Raw genomic sequence first — 20,738 nt, 5'->3', positions numbered from 1 at the left:
TCAAATTAGTTAGCATATAGTATAGTGTTGGCTTCAGGAGTAGAACCCAGTGATTCATCTGTTATATATGACACCCAGTGTTCACCCCAAAGAGTGCCCTCCTTAATGTCCATCACCCATTTAGCCCATCTCCCACCCATCACCCCCATCAACCCTCAGTTTGTTCTGTCTATTTAAGAATCTTTTATGGTTTGCCTCCTCTCTGTTTTTATCTTATTTTTCCTTTTCTTCTCCTATTTTCATCTGTTAAGTTTCTCAATAGAAATTCTTATTTTTTTAAACATTTATTTTATTTATTTTTGAGGGAGAGAGCACAAGTGGAGGAGGAGCAGAGAGAGAGAGAGAGGGAGAGAGAAAGAGAAAGAATCTGAAGCAGAGAATGTGAAGCAGGCTCCAGGCTCTGAGCTGTCCGTGCAGAGCCTAATGGGACTCAAACTTATGAATCATGAGATCATGACCTCAACTAAAGTCAGACACTTAGCTGATTGATCCACCCAGGTGCCCCAGAAGAAATTATTTTTACATTATCATAAATGTATTCTTTCCAGTGAACTTTAAAACACTTAAGTTGCAAAAAAAAAAAAAAAAAAAAAAAAAAAAAAGCTCATTAGAAGTATGTTTGATATTGCATTAAACCAACCCAATCAGTGAGAAGAGTTCAAATTTTTAGTGGTCAGTCTTTGTATCCAGGAAATCAAGTATTTTTCACACTCTGGTAAGATTTTATACTTAATTCATATAGGTTCCACATATTTTCTCATGAGTCAATTTCTAGATATTTAACTTTTGGGGGATTACGAAGAATGGAATATTTTGTATTCCATTATATTTTCTAGCTTGCTTCAGGTGCTATATAATACAGCTATTAGTTTTGTACCATTTTAAACAAGAATCTTTGTATTAATATTTTTAATTATTTCTTTAATTGTTTCTTCTTAATTTTCTAGAAAGATCATTGTATTACAAGACAACATAATAGTTTTGTCTCCTTCCTTTTTCCCTTCCTGTCTTTCTCCCTTCCTCCTTTCCTTCCTGCCTTTGTTCCCTTCTTTCCTTGCTAATTTCCTTCATATCTTTGAGATATATTTAGCATATAACATTGTGTAAATTTAAAGTGCACAATATATTTATTTGATATATTTATATTGCAACATGATGGTCATTGTAGTGTTAGCTAACACCTCTATCATATCAAATTATTATCATATCCTCTAGTGTTGGAAACAATTGGAATTTACTCTCTTAGCAAGTTTATTATCTATAATAATCATTTTGCTGTCTATAAATGCTGTTCTGTGTATCAGGTTTCCAGGAATGATTTATCTGCTAGTTGCAAGTATGCACCCTTGCAACTTGCTCATTCTCCATCCTCTGGGCCCTGGTAGCTACAATTTTACTGTCCACATTTACAACTTCTTTTACATTCCACATATAGGAGATAATGTACAGTATTTGTGTTTCCCTGTCTGAGTTATCTCACTTAGCATAATGCCCATCCATGTTGTTGCAAATGCAAAATTTTCTTTCTTTCATAGCTGAATAGTATTCTATTATATTTATACATACCACATCTTTTTTATCCATTCATTTGTCCACTGTCAGACACTTCAGTTGTTTCTGTATTTTGGCTATGGGGAATAACGTTACAATAAATTTTTGCCCACTTCCTACTCAGATTATTTGCTTTTTTGCTATTTAGCTGTATGAGTTTATATATATATATATATATATATATATATATATATATATATATGTATATATATATATATAAATGTATATGCATTTGTATACAAATGTATATACATATAAATGTATATATATACATACATATATATGTATAATGAGTTATATATATATATAATGAATCATATATATAGTTGGATATTAATCCCTTATGAAATATGTGGTTTGTAAATATTTTCTCCAATTCCATATGTTGCTTTTTCATTTTGTTGATAATATTTCTTTTGCTATGCAGAAGGCTTTTAATTTGATGTAGTCCCACTTGTTCATTTTTGCTTTTGTTCATGTTTGCTTTTGTTGGTGTCACAGCCATGAAATCATTGACAAGCCAACTGTTAAGGAGATTTTTCCCTATGTTTTCCTCTAAGAGGTTTATGGTTACAGATCTTACATTAAATCTTTAATCATTTTGAGTTCATTTTTAAGAATGTTGCAAGATAGGATACCTGTTTCATTCTTTTGAATTGGAAGTGTTCTGCAATTTGGGGGGATCTGAATGTCCATCTTGGGCTCTCATTTCTCCACGGGAAGAAATGTAGGTCCAAGAGGACCCTCTTGGTGCAGTGCTATGCTAATCTGGGGAAGGCCCAAGGCAGTCAGAATGTAGCTGCTCTTACCCTTCTAGTGCAGTCCTTTTTGGTCTCAGTGGTCCAGGGTGGTACTTCAGCCATGTCCTAGGTTCTGGGATTTCACAATGGTGTCTTATTTAGAGATAGTTGCTAGTTGGTCTTCTTGTAAGGGAGACTGAAATCAGTAATGACTTTTGTTACCATTTGATAATAACACTCCATTGTCTTTTCACGTTCTTGATGATGTCCTTTGAAGCACAAATGTTTACGTTTGATGATGCCCATTTTTTCTAGTTTAAATCTTTTGTTGTTTGTACTTGTGTCATATCTAAGCAACCATTGCCTACTCCAGGGTCACAAAGATTGATGCCTATATATTTCTGTAAGAGTCTAATAGTTTTAGCCCCTACATTTAGGTCTTTGGTACATTTTGGATTGATTTTGCATGTAATGCAATGTAGGGTTTCAAGTTCTTTCTCTGGCATGTTGCTCTCAGTTGTCTCAGCACAGATTTTTGAAAAGACCTTTCTTTTTCCATTGATTTGTCTTGACACCTTTATCAAAGACAATTGATCATAAATGTGAAGGTATGTTTCTAAACTCTCAATTCTATTTCATTGAGCAATATGTCTCCCTTTATGCCAGTACCACACCATCCTGATTACTGTAGCTTTGTAGTAAATATTAAAATGAAAAGTTAGTCCTTCAATTTTTTCTTCTTTTTCAAAGATTGTTTTGGCCCTTCCAGGCCCCATACATTTTCATATGAGTTTTAGGGCCCACCTGCCAATTTATTCAAGTAATTCATCTGTAATTTTTATAGGAATTGTATTCAGTCATAGCTTATTACCATGATCCTACATAGCATATTCAACCTTAACATATTTAACATACTTTGTTTTAGAGTCTAGTTACTTATGAAGTACAGTTACACAACTATAGCTAGTTGTGTTATCCCCTTACTAGATGGTCAGCCCCGTAACAGTAGAAGATATCTTTTATTTTTGTATGTCTTGAAAGTTTTTTAATATCTTTGCAAAAGCATATATTTCCAAATATTTAACCTGTATAAATCTTCAAAATCCTACTTAATATGACATTTTCAGTCATCTTAAAAGCATACTTGTATAGATCAATAGCGAATTTGGTCAGTTACATTCAAACAAGAGTATAGCCAATTTGTTTTTGCAATACGTATGCTGCAGACGTGGGAAATATCATTCTTTATGCTCTGTATCTATGCTTATAAATTTGAGTCCAAGCCTTGTTCAAACTGCTCTTTTATATCAGCTATTTAACTTTTTTTAACTTGCTAGCCAAACTGGCTACAAAAAAAGGTGAGGGGCAACACACATACCACATTTTTTTCAGGACTTGAAATTTCAATAAATGAATATAAGCATATTTTAAAATGGTTTTAAAATAGAAACACGCAGGTGGTTTGCTGTTGCTTATGATTCATGAACTATTCATAAACAGTAGTAAAATAATAGTTACTCTATATAAGCCATCACTTTGGCTAAGAAAAGAAAAAATGCAGTCTGTGTAGTAATTCTCTGGCCAAAAATAAATGGGTATCACTTTTAGTTTTTAATTGTCACACCTGTGGTTTTTTTTTTCCATTTAGTCATGGCATGATACACAATGGGACATGACTTAATGACCAGCAGACATAATATGAATTATTTTCAGCTCACAGAGATGTTGCCAAGTGATTCCCATACATGGAGTAGACATCCAAAGAGTTTTTCAGACTGTAAAGAGCTCCAGTTCATCCGGACCACCGTTAACACTGAATTACTTGACACGTCTCTAATTAAAACTACCACAGTGATGTTTCTACTCAAAAGCAACCACACTGTGATCTGTGAGAACACACTTTTGCCAAGTTTCTGATTATCAGATGGCAACGCAGACCCAGCTGGTGTAGAGTCCTTTATATCTGATCCTCTGACATTGAGAATGCCATACATTTCTTTGGAAATCAACATATGCCTGACTAGCTATCTCTTGCAGTAATTATGCAATTTCAAGAATTTTTTGAAGTTGTATATCTCAAATCACCTATTAAAAATTATTTTATGTTAGTTAAAAAATTCTTTTTAATGTGTATAACTCCACAGTTTCCAAAATTCACTTATCCACAAATTTCATTCCGTTCTTTTATATGGATATGTCTTTAGCTATTTGCAACTAAAGGATTATTTATAAAGAAACAGATCAGCCCACAGGTGTAACTAAATATACAATCTAACTCAAATTGTAACCAATATACATCAAATAAGTTAGTCATTCCCTATATCTTGACATCTTGATGGAGGATATTATTTTTATTACAGTGTTCACCACTTATTGCTTTTCTTTAGTATATTCTAAGCTCACTAATTATATTAATATCCTCCTCAGCAAGTCCTGGTCTTGTGAATATTCTCCAGTTCTCTTTCCTCTCAGATATTTCTCCATTCTCCAGTGAGACAGATTTATCAATTTCATTCACTTTACTTACGTGAAACCATAGTATGCATATACAATTAAAGCCCAGTAACCCTGTGATTCATTTTGACTCCTGGTTGCTGTGTGGCCTTCCCACTGTGTGGGAATCTCACTGAGCACCCATTCCCTCTTCACTAAATTGAGGATAACGTTAATTTACCTCATAAGTCCTTGAAATTTAAATGAAATTATGTAAATAAAAGCATTTTCATACATACAATTGATATTTTCTTTCCTTTACCAACTGTCTTTATTTCTCAAATTCTACTTCAAAGGAGCTATTAATTATTACTCAGGATCTCACCCTTTTTAAGTTCAAATGTATAGGTGTTTGAGCCACTGCAATGACAGTTTAGATCCACTGACTGTCCTTAAGAAGCATTACAAAATTATACCAGGCCAGGGTTTGATCTTCCTATTTTCAAACTCAAAATTTGGTCTTCTCTGCTTCTTAGACTGGATCAAACTTGGGGATATTTATTCACTGTAATAAAGATTACAGTGGGCTAATGGATAATGCTGATTTCATTTACATTGAGAAAAACAATTGCCAAGGGGAACAGATACTCATTTCTTTGACCATTGTATTCTTTCTCTGTAAGAAGCTGAATGGGAAATCAAATTATAATCACAAGAGCTCTTAGTGATCTTGGAATCAGAGCAGAGTTTGCTGGGGCTTTGATTGCAGCGCCTAATGGCCTCCAGGTTTGACAAGTGCATGTACTCATTTCCACAAATGCACCTGCCTTCTAAACAGGATGGGTTTGTTCCTGCACCAGGCAGTGACAGAACTGCCATGTAGCACAATTTTAGCAAGTACCATTTTCATGACAGTCTACATAAATGATGCCCCCTGGATTTGTGCAACAGTGGCGATGCTAGAAACCCTTTTTCCTACATGAGATTTTAATGTGTACTGCTGATCTATTTTTCCTTGACATTTTTCTTAATGCTTCCACTGATGGCCAACTTCCTTCATATTTCAGATTTTGCATTACATTGTCTTTGTATATTATTTTTATTCAAAAAAAATTTTTTTTGGGGGGAGAGCGCAAGCAGGAGGGGGCAGAGAGATGTGGACAGACGATCTGACACCGTCTCTGCAATGACAGTCTGACAGCAGCGATCTCTATGTGGGGCTTGACCTCACGAACTGTGAGATCATGGCCTGAGCCAAAGTCTGAAGCTCAATCGACTGAGCCACCCAAGTGCCCCCACCATTGTTTATTAACTTTATCATGGTCCTGTCAGAAAAAAAGCAACCTTCTAAAATGCTTTAAGATTATTTTTACAGCAAACATTTTATTTAATATGACATTTAAAAATTTTGATAAATCGTGGAATGGGCCTCCAGAAGAAATAGTGCCAAGGCTATAAAGGTCTTAAAACATTCTTGCACTCTAACCGTCTAAAACTTCCTTAGCCAAACCTACTCAAACTGCTCCCGAAGAGAAAGGCAAACAAAGTGCTTTTTGTCTTAAAGGGAATGGAGGGCTAGTTGCTTGATACTACTCTATATTTTCCCTTCTTTTGCTACTGATTCTATAGTCGACTCAAAATGGAAAGCACTGTATTCTCTCCCCTGCCATCTTATAGTCTGCTGATGTATGGTAATAGCTTTGGAAATTCCTGCCTTCTTTTTAATTGTTTTTGTTTTGTTTTGTTCAAGTTTTATGTTTTATTTATTTTTGAGAGAGACAGAGAGCATGAGCAGGGGAGGGGAAGAGAAAGGGAGAGAGAGAATCCCAAGCAGGTTCCACGCTGTCAGTGGGGAGACTGATGCAGGGCTCAAACTCCCAAACCATACCGTGAGATCATGACCTGAGCTGAAATCTAGAGTCGGACACGAAACCATCTGAGCCACCTGAGAGCCTGCTTGCCTTTTTTAAATATAGGGTTTCCCAAACTTTATAATTATGATTTTTAATAAGATCTATTAATATCCTTTAGCATACACTTAAAAACTGGGACCTATTTTCCATTCATTTCAATAGTGAATATAGTTGACATCAAAGTGGAGGGAATAATAGTTTTGAGAGACAAATTGTTATGTCTCTTGTTATCATATGTTGCATCTTAATTTAAACGGAGTGGTAGAACCCACTACTCCAGGCTCTGTGCTGCATTTGACCCTTATAGTTCCATGGGCTCTGCTTAATGTCAGCTGAAATAGGTACTCTCTGAAGCCTCTGGCAAAGCTGCAGATACTGGATGCTAAAAGCTTAGGTTGTATCTCTTATCACCTCACACCAAAAATCAATTCACTGGGAATCAGCCCCCTGATGGTGGGCATCTCCCATTGATTTTCTCTCTACTGTAGAGCCCCTGTGGTTGGTACTCAATAACCAAGAACTGATGAATTTCTTCTTTCCCAGGTCCTCTCTCTCCATAGACACGTGCACACGTGTACACACACACACACACACACACACACACACTCTTACACTATACAAGGATGCCTATTTTTGTATAATTGGATTGGAAAGTATTATGACAAGAAAACTTTAGTAAATTTCTGTTGTACACATTCACAGATTTTTCTGTTATGAGAGTCTCATCTCCTTAGGAATTTTATGTCACTTTAAATAAAAATGTCCCCAGAATATTTTATGACAGGGTTTTTCTACATGAATGCATCCATTCAAATGTTTCATTACTTTGTTTGCCAAGACACATTTTATAACTTTCAGGTTTTCACTTTAACAGTCCCAAGAATCTCATGGTATCAACTTGTCTAATTAACCAGTCCAGATATTTATTTTTTCTGAAAACAGAGTGCAATTCCCACACTTTGTAGCACAGGCCAGGAATTTTTTTTTCTTTTCAGTCCCTCCCTTTCCAGAATGAGGAAGATCAAGGAGAAAGCAAAAAGTTACCATACCAGAGATGAACTGCTGCAAAATGCACAGAATAATTTAAAAATGGAAGGACCTCTAGAGAAAGAATGCATCTCACAGTCTGAATGACTCTCAGCATTGGGCCCCTGTAGCCCAATAGCACTTTCAATATCATGTACAAGTCAAAGCCTTCCAGCATTTTTACCCTTTCCTTTAATCAGCATATGACCCCCTTTCAGTGTAGTATGTATATAATTAAAACCATTTTTCCCCACATGCAATAGAGCCTTGTATCTGTTAAGATAATTTGTAAACCGATGTTGTCATGTGGTCTTTAAGAAGACCTCATAAAAAATGAAAACAAAATATTTGACTATTACAAATAATGAAATTCTCTAAATCAGGGTTTCAAAAACAGAGCTAAGCACCCAAACATCCCAAGAATTGTTCTAACATTTGAAAAAATATCCTTTGCAAATCGAGATGATTGCTCCTAGATTCCTTAAGTTTTCAGATGTGAAGCTTATCATGGCTTCCAAGAGAGGAAGTCATTATATCGGAGGATGGTAAGAAGAGACCAGAGACTCATTCATGTGCCTGGAATCTACCCCAGATTGGGCAACATGTTTTCTGGACGTGACTGGAATATCATGTATGGAGTTTTATCACTGCCCTTATTACAGGGCTTTATGTTTGTTATGTGTTCATCTCTTTGAGGAGACTGTGAATTCCTTGAGAGCACAAACTATATAATAAGCATCTTTGTATCCTGATGACAAGCAAAATGTCCAGCATTTCAAAAATATTTTGTCAATTAATCAACTATGAAGTTTTACCAGCATCACCATCATCACCGCTACTAAAGCAAAAGAGGTGGTACTGCCTTTCTCTTTTCTTTTACCTTCCAGAACATTTCCTGTTTGTTCATTCAAATCAGATTTAAAGTCATGGAGCCTGGAAAGACCTTGAAAGAATGAATATTTATTGCAAGGCTACCTAGCAGCCGTGCTTTAATTGTGTTATCCCACTTAATCCTTCCATACAATCTTATTTAAATAATGCAAGGATCATTTTATAGATGATGAAACAGGTTCAGAAAAGCTTAAATAGGTAACACCAGCATAACTGGGGTCTGAGTCAATCTGTTTAACTCTAAACACTGGACTTTATACTGTATTGTATCCTTGTGAAATAATTCTCTCATTTTATAGACAAAAGAAATGAAGATTAGAGATACTTATGGGCTAACTAAAGCCAGATGACTGATTAATGCTGTTCATTACTAAAAGTCTGATTACCAGATTAACAGCCCAATGGGATTTCCACTGGAAATAACAGGAGAATAATGTTTCTCACTAACTCTACATGCTTTGTCTCACATCCTAGCATCGTACCTTATAATAGCGCCTGGAGACTGGAGTTATAAGACTGAGATATGGTGTGGATTTTTTTGTGTGTGTGGTAGAAGAGGCAGTGATGATAGTGTTGATAATGCTATTGGTGTTGGGAAGAGGAGGGTTGGGGAGGTGTTACTCGTTGCTCCTCTCAATGTAGCCCCTGTTTTCCCAGGATTTAAGATTTTCTCTGATCTTCACCTTAGTTGACTGAGTTCCACAGGAGACTTTGATATTGGTAGTCATTTCCAATATGTACTGTTTGAGATGTTTGTTTGTGAGTATATATATATTCTCTGTAGGTGTACAACTACGGAAAAGGGAGAAAAGGGGAGAAAGAGAGTGAGTTTACACAAGGAAGAAAAGAGCAGACATTTGGGAACCACAAGTCTAAGATACAGTGTTCTACAATGAAAAAGTAAGACTTAAATTCAGCTAATGCCAGTCATGAATGGTTTCATGCCTTGTAGTGTTTTATTAAACAAAATCACCAGATGAAGAGAAGTTTGGCTAAATCTATTATTTGAAATGCTAATGATTTTGATTTTCAGTATTCAAAGGGGTACCTCTAATCAGCCAAGAAAATTTGTTCTGTCCCTGTAAATAGCAGGTAGAATGCTTATTGCAGTTCCTCTTATTATATAAATATAAGCTGAAATTATTCTTTTAAAGTAAAGAGGTCTATCACTTCTCGTTGGCCCTAGTTTTCTAACTATAGAATGAAGGAGCCAAGTTAAATGATGTTTGTGGCTCATTTTTGCTTGTAAGCTTATATAGCTCTAAACACATTATTTTTTAAATCTGAGAAGGATAGCAACATAGAGGTCAAGACTATGGCTTTAGAGTCAGACAGTCCCAGTGCTACCCCTTCCAAACTGAGGGAATTAGAGAAGTTATAGGCATACCTCTTTTCTTGCACTTCACTTTATTGAACTTTGCGGATATTGCATTGTTCACAAATTGAAGGTTTGAGGCAATGCTGCCTTGAGTAAGCCTATAGGTGTCATTTTTCCAACAGCATTTGCTCACTTCATGTGTCTGTATCCCATTTTGGTAATTCTTACAGTATTTCAAACTTTTTCATTATTATTATGTTTGTTATGGTGATCTGTGATCAGTGATTATGACTCACTGAAACCTCAGATAATAGCTAGCATTTTTTAGTAATCAGGTATTTTTAAAGTAATTTATGTGTTTTTTTAGACATAATGATATTGTATACTTCATAGACTATAGTACAGGGCAAACATAAATTTCATATGCATTGGGAAGCCAAACAATTCATTTGACTTGCTTTATTTCGAGATTTGCTTTACTGAGGTGGTCTGGAACCAAACCCACAATATCTCTGAGGTATGCCTGTATACCTCAGTTTAGAGGTAAAATAATTGCCACACCATTTAGGCAATTGCTCAAACCGGGAAAATTATTCTTAATATATATCCCTTAAACTTACCCTCCTCACCATTTAACCCATCCCCAAGTCCTAGCAATTCCAAATGTAACATATATCTTGCATGTATTCTGTATTGGTTTGCTGGGGCTGCCATAGCGAAGTACCACTGACAAGGTGACTTATACAAGAGAAGCTGATTTTCTCACAATTCTGGAAGCTAAATATCCCAAGATCAAGGTATCATCATGGTTAGTTTCATTCTGTCTCTCTTCTTGGTTTGCAGGTGGCCACCTTCTTTCTTTGTCTTCATTCTTTCTTTCACACCTCTGAGATTGAGTCTACTCTTTCTATAAGGACATCAGATGCATTAGATTAGGGCTCATCCATATTACCTCATTATAACTCAATTACATCTTTAAAGGCTCTAGCTCCAAATGTAGTCATCCTGAGACACTGGTGGTTAGGATTTCAACATGTGAATTTTGGTGGCACAAAGTTTACCCTAAAACTCATCTATTTCTCTCCATCCCCACTGATGCCATCTCAGACTCGACTGCCATCATCTATACCAGTATGGTTGCAATACATTTCTTGCACATCATCTTATATCCACTCATTTATTTTTCACACAGTAGCCAGAAGGATATTTTTAAAAAGTCTATATGAGGTCACATCAGATGTTGTGGCTAGGGTTCCATAAGCACAGTACTTGAAATTAAAGTACTTGAAAAGATCTAAATAAAATAGGAATTCCTATTTTTTTAAGAAAAACCTTAAAATCCTTATTAAAATGTTTCAGTATTTACTGTAAAATAATTTAGGATGCAAAAAGTATCTTGTATGAAGAGTTAGGAGTTCAGAGAAATGAAGGCATCCACTTTTAGCACCAATGAACATTTACAAAAAAAACACTTCAGTGTGAAAGCCACTCAAAATCTCATTACAAAAATCTGTGGGACATTATGCACCATAACTTGGTTCATCTATCCATTCTCTTTCTCCTGTCATTGCTAAGTGCCTGGCTTCCAAATATGCCCTAGTGGTCCTCCTATCTTTCCGGAGCTGACATGGCCACAGTGGAGATGCACTTGGTCTAACAAAACAAACCTATCATCATCTTTGCCTCCAGGATTTGCTCCCTCCTATAACTTTCCCACTTTTTCAGTGGTGCTACCTGGAATCAGTTTTTGAGCTATTCTCCCCTAGTTGTCCCTAGCATCTAACTGCCAAATATATTACATGTTTATATTTACTATGCCTCCTCTAACATTTCATCCTGAACCTAGTTATCCCAGCTTCAGGTTTTATGCATGGTTAAAGCAATCCAAATCCATCCAATCTCTTTCTTAGTTTTTCACATCAAAACCTGTGCCACAACCATATTTAGCACATTTCTTTAGCTTATAAATCCTCTGGTGAAATGAAATTGTAGTAGAATGCATAAATAAATAACGTAGAAAACACAGGGCAGGACAACACTCACTTGACTACCCTAATGGACACTGATTTTCCAGTTGGGATATTCCTTAGGAATGGGGCCATGACTTACAATTGATTGTTGTCCTTCTCTCTCTCTCTTTTTTTTTTTTTTTTTTTATCTCCCACAATAGCTAGACAGTGCTTTGGTTATAGTAGTTGCATTGTGGAAAAAAAGATTAATCGATTAGTATCCACAGCCTCTTGCTGTTCTGCACTCAGGAGGGAGGATCCTGTGTTGACTACTAGGTTTAAACCATGCACAGTAAAGTAGATAGTGAAAGAGAAGAAAGAAGTCCTATAGAGACTATTTGAATTCATCTGCAAGAGATCCAACTAGTCACCAAGTAAAAAGAGGAAACTAGGAAGGTTGAGGAAGATAAAGAACATCTGTGGACTGAAAGTGAGACAATTTTTAGAAAATTGAAGTGGAGAAAGGAAAATATTAATCTTTTGATAACATGCCTATGAAATATTGAAGATAAGGGGTGAGAGAGAAATTCTCAGAGTTTATTTGTATGCTATGAATGCAACCACTATGATTTTTTAAGAGAAAGCAATAAAAATATAAAATAGCTCTCAATTATTTTTTGATGCTGAATTGATATTACTTTGAATGTGACACCAGGACAGGCTTGGGCATCAAATAGCTCTGGTGTCATTTTGAGTTACAATGATGATAATGTCCCAGACCAGTTGTTTGATTGCTGTCGCAATTGTTAACATTCAGAAGCACGAGGCTTAGTCTTTTTGTTATTTCTGTGAAATCTAAATGCATTGTTTTTCAGTTTTATTACCTAGAAATACCACCTTATGCAGTCTCAAAATATATAATTACAATAATGCATACATGAACTGCTTTGTATAGGTTACAAAAACAGTGTGCATTCATAACATCCTTCTTAAGATAATTAGGTAAGATATGTAGGATAGATATTGTCTCCATTTTACAAATCAGAAAACATCAACTCATAAAGGCAAAACACCAATATGTAGGTAGAAGCTGTCAGAGTGAAAACTAAAATTTTGTCTTCAGATTCCAATTTCAGAGTTCTTTAAATTTTTTTCATGTTTATTTATTTGGGGGGTGGGAACAGAGAGAGAATCCCAAGCAGGCTCCACACAGAGTGTGCAGAGCCCGATGCAGGGTCAATCCCATGAACTGAGAGATCACAACCTGAGCCAAAATCAAGAGTGCAAGGCTTAACCAACTGAGCCATGCAGGTGCCCTCCAATCTTGGAGTTCTTTAGGGGCCCTATAATTCTTGTGTACATAGAGAGAAACATAGAGGATTTTTTTATGTTTAGCTTATGCTTTTTCATTTTTTTCTCTTTTTGAAAGTTTCTAATTTGATAGACACTCAGTAGACTGTATGCACTAATCAGCTACAAGACTTGAAAGATAATCCTTATTGGCTCTCCTGTTGCCTACTACTCTTCTGAAAGGAAGCTGCTCCTTTTGTAAATTTTGCTTAGGTGCATGACAGCTTTGCCACCTGCGTACTGTTTCGCCTTGGGCAAGTCACAGAGGGGGTTAACCTCTCCAGATATTTGTAAGGATATAATGTGATATCACAGGATGTGACAGAGAAAACACTCAAAAAATGTAAGCTATCAAGAGCATCTTTTTCTTTCATTTCTTTCTCTAATCAGTCCACCCCAATCTTAGTCTTTAATTTTAATCCCAAAAGAGCAAATGACAGGAATACATCAGCTTTTCCTTTTTCTTTATCCTCTTCTACCAGTCATTTGAAATAGTGCGACTTTCAAACATATAGGAAATTTTTAAAAAACATTAACTCAATATTATTGAAGACATCAACTCAACACTGTAAGACAAAACAAACGGCAGTGTCTTATAACTAGCTAACAGCAGCCTCAAATTTAAAGTAATGTAGAAATAAAAAGGCAGCTGCAGCTTTGGCATTTTAAGGTTAACTATTTCTTTCATAAGAGAGAGAGAGAGAGAAAGAGAGAGAGACTTGCATAAGTGCAAGCAGGGGCAGGGCAGAGGGAGGCAGAAGGAGAGAGAGACTCTTAGGCAAGTTCCATGCCCAGCATTGGGCTCCATGCTGGGCTCTATCTCAGGACTGTGATATCATGACCTGAGCCAAAAATCAAGATCAACTATATATATATATATATATATATATATATACACACACACACACACATATATATACATATATATATGTATATATATATACACATATATATATGTATATATACATATTATATTATATTATATTATATGTATACACACATACATATAGACAAAATCATGACTTGAGCCAAAACCAACTATATATAGTTGTTTTTGTTTCTGTTTTTCCTTTATTTATCTTTCTTTCACAGCATAAGTCATGATAAATTTCTCTGCAGTTTTAATTTCTGGAAGAATGCAGAGGAACACCGCTTACATAAACCAGATTGCCTAGTAAAATTCGATCACTTAATCAAAAATAATCTCATGGTTGATAAACATAGAACAGCAAATATTGTAAGTTATTAGAGTAAATTAATTTTTAAAAGTTTTAGAATGTTTCGGGGCGCCTGGGTGGCGCAGTCGGTTAGGCGTCCGACTTCAGCCAGGTCACGATCTCGCGGTCCGTGAGTTCGAGCCCCGCGTCAGGCTCTGGGCTGATGGCTCAGAGCCTGGAGCCTGTTTCTGATTCTGTGTCTCCCTCTCTCTCTGCCCCTCCCCCGTTCATGCTCTGTCTCTCTCTGTCCCAAAAATGAATAAACGTTGAAAAAAAAAATTAAAAAAAAAAGTTTTAGAATGTTTATTGATCAGTGTGTACAAACTACAACTAAGTGAATTAAATGGTGGAAAGAGAAGTGAGACAAACTTTCTATTATCTCACTGGTGGTTAGAATTAAAAGGGTAGGATAAGAAAGAAAAAAAATCATGGCAGAGATAATCCAAACTGTAAGAGGAAGCATGCAATAATTGTCAAGGGACTCTTTAAAGAAGGAGAGAAGGTATTCTAAAACTGGGTAAAAGGCAGTAGCCAAGAATACAGACTGGATGTTTGAATTGGGACTGGAAGAAAACACAGTTTCAACATAAAAGGTGGTAAAAACTTTTTTAAGAAGACTAGCATGAGACCAGCAGGGAACAAAATCACACTTTAATAGGAAATCTTTCTGTTTATTCAGTTTTAAGCCAAAATGGGTGAGAAAACTTTTTGGAAGTAATGTATGGAGGCCTAGAAAGCCACCTTGGGTATTTAAACTTAATGTCATAGTCGGTAAGGAGCTGCATGATCCAAGCTCTGCTTCTGAAAGACTAATAGACCTACGTAATTAAAATAAATTAAAAGGGAGAAAGTTGTGGAAAATCAACAATTGTTTAGATGAAGGTAGTAAGGGTCTGAGATAAAAAGGTGAACACTGGATACTAAGGAGGTAACAAAGTTGAAAAATAATGAAGTCGCCAAATTTATAGGACTTTAAATTGAAATATAATACACATGTTAAAAAAGTACATATCTTTGTTTACTCTCAGGTGTATATCAACTACCTTAATTATCACAAACCAGCACCTATATCAAGGAAGAGACCATCCCCAGAAGACCCCACTTTCTATCTCTACCTCTCTCCATTCCACTACTCTTTCACACCACACATTACTTTCAATTGCTTTCATATTTTACATAAATGCAATTTTCCATGATATTCCCTCCTGTTTGGCTTCTTTAACTCAACACCATGCTTGTGATATTTATCCAAGTATGTTAGCTTGTTCTCATGGCTGTATGGCATTATACCACATAGATGGACCATAGTTATTTACCCATTCAACTGTTGGTAGGCATTTGGGTGGTTTTCAGTCTGGAGTAATAACATAGAATGCTGCCACGGACTTTTGTGTGAATGATTTTTGGTTGGATATACATGTAGGAATTTAATTCCTGGGTCACACACAAGTTGCTGTAGTAGATCATACCAACTCCTTTTCTGATAGTTGTAGCGATTAATGCTCACGTACCAGTATATGAATTCCAGTTTTTCCATATCCTTCCCAGTGCTTGGCATTTTCTGTCTTTAACATTCCGGTCATTCTGGTGAGTATACAGTAGTTTGTTCTCATGGGTTTCATTTTGTATTTCCTTAAAATAAATAGTAGAGTTACCATATTTTCTTTTCTTTTTTGCCATTTCAAAGTCCTCTTTTGTGAAGTGATGAGTTTCTTAAGTACTCTTAATAGAATTCCTTTGTCAGATATGTGTGGCAAATAAGTTCTCCCACTCACTGCATTGCCTTTTGACTCTCTTAATTTTGTGTTTTAATGAAGAAAAAAACGTTAATGTTAATGCAGTTCGATATACCACTTGTATCTCTGACAATTTGTGCAACGTCATAATGAGAGGCCATGAAGTGCGTAGCAATCCCTTAACCATGAATGTGTTACATTAGTAACTAGGTTGTTCTCATCTTTTTCAAGAGTACTAACCTCTCCTTTCATACAGCACTCATTTAACAAGACTTTACCAGGAAAGGAGAAGACATAAATGATTTCTCCAAGTTGCCCACTCTGGGTGATCTTGAGGTACTATTAACAGAATGAGATAAGTCAGTAATAAATGCCTGGTTAGGGATAAAGACAGTTTTTGATTTGGGATACCATGAGTTTGAGGTATTTATGAGACATTGAAATAGAAATTTCCAGTAGGCCTCAGGTTTTCAGGAAGAGCGTGATTGTTGAAAGGGTGGAATTGGTTGAAATTACTGAGAGGGAGACTATAGATACAAGAACATGAATGGGAACAGAACCTTAATATATATGTCCAGGTAGCAGTTGGAGGAGGATATCACAAATCTATATCTCCAGTTGCCTGTTAGACGTTTTTACCTAGAAATCTCTTTGTCACCTCACACCCAAGACAGTTAGAACAGAACTCATCATACTCCCTCTATTCCTGAGCCCGTTCCTCCCCTTTATTGGAGTTCATATTTCTGACGGGTTGACCCCTGGGTCTTACAGTCACTCAGACACCAAGCTTCAGAGTCAATGGTGACCCCTCATACTTCTTCACCCCTTTGGCTAGTCATTAAGGCCCATTACTTCTTTCATTCCTTAATCTTACTTTCATTGACATCTCCTTAAACTATTTTAATGGTCTCACTAAACTTTGCCCTTTGTACCCACTTTTTGTTTGCAAAGCATTTTTTTTTTTTTAGTTTTTGATTATTGAGCCACGCACTATGCCAAGTGTATTATATAAATATACCCTTTAATTTCATATAATTCCATGAGGAAACTGGGGGCTTAAGGTGTTTAAGTGACTTGCTGATGGTCATACAGAACCAGGGTTCCAACCTACATACATGGGAATCTGAAGTCATCTGTTAACTTGTATCATTGTCTTCCTCCACACAACTACCACATTAATAGTCCTAAAACTTTTTTCATATTTTCCCTCTTCTACATCATTCTTTGACCATGAGATAAAGTCATAAAAGCTCTTTAACTGATCTGCACAGCCGTCTGTGTTATGACTTCCACCCATTTCTCCAAACTTTCATTAATCATCTGTTCTGGTAAAGCTGATGCGATCACATACTCTTCCCCACCCGTGTAATATACAATGTGTTAGAATAGTGTCTTAGCTCACACTGTATCCCTAAAATGGTTATTCGCCATCCCTTGCAATTTTGAATAACTATATGGCATCTCTCTGATGTAAACTGTAGTTACTTAAACCATTAATGCTGGAATTTTGTGTGTGTGTGTGTGTGTGTGTGTGTGTGTGTGTGTGTGTCTGTCATTCAAATTTTACTTTTTCCTTAAAAAACAAAAAGGTTTTTCATGGCAAGTCCCTTTATAAAATAATTGGTGTATATTTTTTTACTACCTTAGAATCTTAGAGTGGAAATCCTCATGAATCATTTAGTCCAATATTTCAGTTTACAAGTGAAAAAATGAAGACCTGAAATGGTGCTGTGCTCAAAGTTTATCACTTTTTAGCACATGAGCTTAAGGTTCCTAAATTGAGGCCTAATGTTTTTTCCATTAAACACACTACTCTTTATTTTTTATTCTTAATATATTTTAAAGAAAAATATAGTTTCAAAATACAAAAGTTTCTGCGAGTCTCATTCTTCCTAAAGTTGACAACAGTCTCAACATTGAACGTTGATACTCAGAAGCAACCGCTCTTAACTGCACAAGCTCTTTCCTATTTCTGGCTCTAAATGAATATAAGTGCTTGTCCTTGATTCTTCAACTAGATACATGGTCTTTGGAATTTTGCCTTACAATATACACGCATTCCTTAAGTCCCTATCTTTTCCATACTTTTATGTCATAATTTTTGTTACTACTAGTATTTCCTGTTTATACGTAATTATTTTTCAGAGCTAGAATTTGCAATTGCCCCTTTTTAATCTGTTTAGTTTGGTTCATGGCTTTCGCTAATTCTTTCCCTAAATTACTTTGGATAGTCAAGCACATTAATTACATTCTCATTAATGGCCATGTGGGGTGTTTTGGGTACATATGTTGAGAGTTTAGCTAAGCTACTCCATACCATTGTTGCCTTATCATCCATTGTATTTGGCCAAACTGCCTTCACTGACTTTAAGCTGACATTAGCCCCCTCATGCAACTGTGTGCCCCAACATGGAAGTTGTTGTGACTTTGTTAAATTAATATTCATTAAATAGAGCCTCTGAGCATTGCAGTGCAACAACAGACCACATGAGGGATTGAAATATAGATTATTATTCATAGGTCCTGAAGGAAGTACTGGAATTATAGATTATTACTCACAGGACCTCAAGGAAGTACCCAGTACACCACCAGTGGCCAAACTGGAAGTCAAGGCAGAGTGCAGATAGACAGAGTCAGGACCAGGTCCACTGCCTTTATTAGGATCAGTGGGTGGACTGCTTTGAAGTTTTCAGATTAAGCCCAGATTGGTCAATTCAAACCAAAAGAGCAAGACTTTGGTAAGCACCAAGGGGGGTCTTGTCTAAGGGGTGCACAAGGAAAGGCTGAGGCGGCAGAGGAGAATGTTTCTCACAAGGATAGGGCAGTTGACTTGTGAGTCTGTAGGCTGTTATCTAGGAAGTGGGCTCGAGGGAGTGGTAGTATCAGTTCAAGGCCCCCCACAGGCATCTTGGCAACAGGGAACAGATGCTAAGACAAAAATATTATGGAGTAATTTTGTTAAACTCTCCATAACAGTGCACAGAGTCACAAGCAAATATAAATATAAGTTAACAGCCGTTGTGATCAATAGTCTCTTCTGTTTCCCCAGTGTCTTCCCCTTTTGGCATACTAATACTCCACTCTTTCGGTTTGAATTAAGCATTCCACCTACAGACCCTATTAAAGGCAGTGCCCCAGGTCCTGACTTTCTGTCTGCACTCTGCCTTTACCTCCCATGTGGCCCCTGGAGACATGCCAGGTATTTCTTCCAGGCCCCGTCAGTACTTCTAGTTCATCAACTCATGAGGTCTGTTGTTGAACCATGGCTCACCATCTGGCATCCCATGCACCACTTAGTATTAATCTGATAAAAACATAACATAATTATTTATGTAAACTTTTTTTTAAATTTTAAAACAGCTTTGGATTTATAGAAAATTGTGAAAATAGTATAGGAAACTTCTGAAACACATACCGTTTCCCTATTATTATCTATTAGTATGGTAAATTTGTCACAATTAATAAATCAATATTGATACACTTATTCTTTTTTTAATGTTTTATTATTTATTTTAAGAGAGAGACAGAGCACAAGCAGGGGAGGGGCAGAGAGACAGAGAGACACAGAACCCAAAGCAGGTTCCAGGCTCCACGCTGTCAGCACAAAGCCTGACTCAGGGCTCAAACTCACGAACCTTGAGATCATGACCTGAGCCAAAGTTTGACGCTTAGCTGACTGAGCCACCTAGGTGTCCCATTGATACATTTATTCTTAAGTCCACACTTTATTCAGATTTTGTTTAGCTTTCACTTAATATCCTTTTTCTTTTCCAGGATCCCATCCAGGCTACCACATTACATTTAATTTTCATGTCTCCTTAGACTCTTCTTGGCTATAACAATTTGGCAGATATTTATTGTTTATGATGATCTTGACAATTTAGAGGAGTGCTGGCCAGATATTTTGTAGAATGCCTCTCAATTGGGATGTGTCTGATATTTTTCTCATGATTAGATTGGGGTTATGGATTTTGAGGAGAAAGTCCAAACAGGTAAGTGTCATTTTCATCACAGCATAGCAAGGGTACATACTATCAACATGACTGATCACTGTTGACATTCACGTCGATCACATGGTTGAGCTAGTGTTTGTCAGTTTTCTCCATGGTAAATTTACTTTTTCCTCCTTTCTGTACTGTACTCTTTAGAAGGGATCCACTATTTTCAGTCCACACTTAAAGAGTAGGGAGTTTAAAACAAACAAGGAGTGGTAAGTTATAGTTCACTTCCTTGAGGGTGGAGTCTCTATGTAAGTTATTTAGACTTCCTCTAGATAGGAGATTCATCTACTTGCCTCCATTTATATATATTCAGTCATCTTCAGTCACTATCAGTATAGACTCATGGACATTTACTTTACCCTTTGGGTTATAATCTAATATTACTTTGTTACTCAAATTGTTTCAACTTCAGCCATTGAGAGCTCTTTCAGTTGGCTCCTGCAACCCCCTTTGACACAGAGACACAATGTCCATCATTGAGGGGTTTTTGGGTTTTTTACATTTAACATTTTTTTTAACATTGTCTTATTTTTACACACTACAAGATACACCAGGAGCTTCTTGTATATTTCCTATCCCAGTCATAAAATCAGTCATTTCTCCAAGGAGGCTG

General features: G+C 36.3%; 1 non-coding gene across 1 annotated transcript; it reads right to left on the bottom strand.

Annotated features, from left to right (window-relative positions):
* Positions 1–16,262: 16,262 nt before the first annotated feature.
* LOC123592340 lies at positions 16,263–16,383 on the bottom strand. Its single transcript, XR_006709728.1, has one exon. It is a non-coding gene; the product is annotated as a U6atac minor spliceosomal RNA (small nuclear RNA).
* Between the last annotated feature and the right edge of the window lie 4,355 nt (positions 16,384–20,738).

This window comes from Leopardus geoffroyi, chromosome B4 (genome assembly GCF_018350155.1).
Source record: "Leopardus geoffroyi isolate Oge1 chromosome B4, O.geoffroyi_Oge1_pat1.0, whole genome shotgun sequence".
Classification (NCBI taxonomy): Eukaryota; Metazoa; Chordata; class Mammalia; order Carnivora; family Felidae; genus Leopardus; species Leopardus geoffroyi.
The sequence above is the reverse complement of the archived record's forward strand: the minus strand, read 5'-3'. Positions and strand labels throughout refer to the sequence as shown.